At 44.5% G+C, this 3722-nt stretch overlaps 1 pseudogene; it reads left to right on the top strand.

Annotated features, from left to right (window-relative positions):
* The window catches only part of LOC101579505, a 43210-nt pseudogene extending 39902 nt beyond the window's left edge, over positions 1–3308 (top strand).
* Positions 3309–3722: the final 414 nt, after the last annotated feature.

The following is a 3722-nucleotide window of genomic DNA, read 5'->3' as shown; positions in this document are numbered from 1 at the left end:
GAGAGAGAGATGCTGTCCTGTAGTGTCAAAAGCACAAGAGGTAATCAGAAGATTTCTTCAAAGTGAAAGAATGAGAGGTCTCCTCTAGCAGTGAGTCCCCTTTTCAGTCCACAGTGGAGGTGAACGGCTCAGACCTGATCAACTCTGGCGCCCCGTGTCAGCTCTGCCTCAGGTAGTTCAGAGGATGACAGTATGACCGATGCTTGTGTTCCATCCTGTATGTGGCATGGTATTGGGCAGAAGAGGTACAGAGAGAGATCTGAAACTGACCTTGAGTACTTACTACAAGTTTTGGCTTCACAGAGATAAATCCTAGCTCCCTCTCATATTAGATGCAGTAAGTGACCCTAAATGTTTCCTAAGTTTCTGACATTAGTTCGGGTCCTGTGATACAGAGCAGCAACATAACCACTTGGAAACGGAGTGGAATTAAGCAGGCAGACTGCCTGGGAATGCATTCCATCTGCCTGTGGGCATGTAGGAAGAAGGCTTGGGCAATCTGCTCTTGCTCTGTGTCTCAGGTTGCCAACATGAAATGTGAAGACGAGAAAGGTATAGGACTGGGGAGATGGCTCAATAAAATAAGCGCTTCATTGGCAAGCACAAAAAAAAAAAAAAAAAGATGAGAAAGGTGACCGACCACAGGGGTGCTGTAGAACACATCACTTCACAGGAATGATGGGTTGAGAGGGCTCCAGCACTTCTCAGGAAATCAGGAGTGCTGAAAATACGCACAGTGAGGAGGTAGACTGTCCGGTCCTTCTGTTTCCTCTAGCCTCCAACCTGACTGCCAGGTCTGAGCCCTTGCTCACAGCCCTCACTGGCTTCCTAGCAAGACACACACACAGTGCTCTTCTGCTCATCCCTGCCTTCATCAGCAGCACCGACGATGAGGGCTGCTGCAGCTCGCGTGGCCCCCGCATCATGACACTCTCAGGAGCTGCCACCCAGTGTGTAGGACTCACATCCCACTCACAAGCAACTTTCCCTTCTTGGGTTGTAATTCCAGCAATATCAATCTGTAACCTCAGACATATCAGTTTGGCCTCCATTGTTTCTCCATGACAGACAATCTATAAATAAATTATTTTTGAAGTCATTCACTATATTTACTTCTCATGATTTGTATAACTATAATTCATGAGTCATAGAATAAGTTCAGCTCTATCTTATATATCTAAGACAAAAACAATGACCTTTCTCTCAAGACGTAAGTGCAGTTTGGCATTATCCACATTCAAGTCATACTCAAAGAGGCATTTATCCACAGCAAAGCAAGGCATCACTACCTTTAGTTGAACCCAACTCAGGATGGGAAAAAAGAAAAAGCCAGTGACCTATGAGGAGGAGCAGACTCATCAGGAGGGCTTCTCCTGTTCTTCTTAGAGGACAAAGATGAACGCTGGTTCAGATGCTAAGACCAGAAACACTGCAGAGCACAGCCAAGAGGAAGCACTTTAAGAAAGAACAAACAGGGCCTGCGAGATAGCTCAGCAGACTACGCACCTACGTAGGCAAGCGCAGGGACTGGGAATCAATCCCTAGCACCACATGCTGCACCAGCTCCACCCCCTGAGAGACCAGGCATGGTGGTGCACACCTGTAATCCCAGCACTGGAGGCTGAAAACAGGAGGATCATTGCGAGTCCGAGCTGCTAGTGAGGCCCCGTGCCAAATACCTTTCAAAAAGAAAGAGCAAACAGACAACCACCGCTAACAAACCCGGCATTTTTTCCTATTTGTGGATATTCACAGGCAAAGTTCTTGTTATATCAGGATTTTCAAGGGCATAATAAAAGACACACAATTTGCAGGATTATTTGACTAATATTCACTGAAAATATCAAATGCAGAAGCATGCAGGAGACTCCCCGTGCTAGAGACAAAAAAAATTCCAGCTGAGGGGTGGGATCCTACAGCAATGTCCTGCAGGAGTCCAGCTGAAGGGCCAGAGTCCCCAGCAATGTCTCATCTGCACTGCAAAAGCCCAAATACCCATGGAGGAGGCTAGCAACTGTGCCAGGTTTCCGCCAGGGGTGGAGGGTCTGGGTCAGCAGGCTCTGGGCTGCGCTGGCACCAGGGAGGAATGCTTAAGGTAGGGAGCAGGACAGCCCCAAGGAGAACTGCAGCCATCCATTGCTGCAGAGAACAGCAAAGACCACAGCTCCTATGATGATGAGAGTCCAAGTCAAGAAAGCCAGCCTGACAAGCTTCACCAGAGAATCAACAGCACCGCATCTTGCTCTCCTGTTCTCCTTTTCATGCTGTTAGCAGCAGTCCTCAGGTGGGCCTTCCACACCTGTCCCCCATGACTCAGTTCAGCTTGGCGTTGCAAGCTGACCATGACTGAACCCACCACAGTTGTTCTTTTCAGAGTGATGCACCAAGCCAGGTAGTGCCATCTTCTTGCTCAGGACAACAAAACTGTAGGTGGATCAGAAATCTGAAAGACCCCACAAGATATAAAAGCAGTGCCATATTAATACGCTGAGCTGTAAAAGGCTCAACAACTTCTGACCTTGTCAGCTCTGCCGATAACCCACTACTACTATGGACTATTGGACTATATTGGGTTATTTTGCTGAATTCAAGTACTACAATCTTTGGACTGGAGTCAAGTATGTAAAGGTCCTTCTCCAAATACAGCTTCTCTAACTGCAGTGGAATACCCATCTGTGATAAAACAAAACAAAAAAGAGGGACATAAATAAAGACTGTGTTGTAGTGAAAAAAAATATATAAGTATATACAAGATAGTTAGGATAGATATACAGCTACTTCTCTTGGTTCAATGAGAAGAAAGGTTTGTACTATTATTGTTCAGGAAAAAAAAATCCTTCTGGTGGGGCTGGGGAGATGGCTCAGTAGAATAAATGATTTCCTGGCAAGCTCAAGGGCCTGAGTTCAATCTCCCGTTCCGCCAAAAGAAAAAAATAAATGAATAGACTTTTCAAGGTGGCCTCATCAAGGTGAACGGGTGTCTCCTGGAGATGATCGAGCTGCGCACGTGCAATATAAGTTACTGGAGCCTGTTCTGCTTCTGAGCAAGGAGCGGTTTGCTGGTGTTGACACCCATGTCCATGTGAAGGGTGGCGGTCACGTTGCCCAGATTTATGCTGTCCATCAGTCCACCTCCAAAGCCCTGGTGGCCTATTACCAGAAATATGTTGATGAGGCTTCCAAGAAAGAGATCGAAATAGTCTCACCCAGTACAACCGGACCCTGTTGGTAGCTGACCCCATTACTGCGAATCCAAACAGTTTGGAGGCCCTGGTGCCCATGCTGGTTACCAGAAATCTTACCGATAAGCTCACCATAAGAATCACCATTGGCCTTTGTAATATACATGGAATTTTGAGAAAGAAAAAAAAAAGAAAAAGAAAAAAAAAATCCTTCTAATACTATTTAGACAAGATATCATGTCTACATCTTGTCCTCTGAATATCTACTATGAAGACAACAATATGTAATGTATTATTTATTGCAACTGTCATACTAACCTGTTTTGAAACTGTTTCATTGCTATTTTATCCTTTTTCCATTAAAATGAATAAAAGACGAAAAATAATAAAATAAAATAAAACAAAAAAGAAATGAAATAAAAATCATTTGAATGAAAAAGAAAAATGAAAGAAGGAAGATGGAAAGAAAGGAAGGACAAAAGAAAGAAGGAAAAGAAAGAAAGAAAGAAAGAAAGAAAGAAAGAAAGAAAGAAAGAAAGA

This window comes from Octodon degus, unplaced genomic scaffold, assembly GCF_000260255.1.
Source record: "Octodon degus isolate 3935 unplaced genomic scaffold, OctDeg1.0 scaffold00014, whole genome shotgun sequence".
In the NCBI taxonomy this organism is placed as follows: domain Eukaryota; kingdom Metazoa; phylum Chordata; class Mammalia; order Rodentia; family Octodontidae; genus Octodon; species Octodon degus.
Note: the sequence above shows the minus strand (reverse complement) of the source record. Positions and strands in the feature narration are given on the sequence as shown.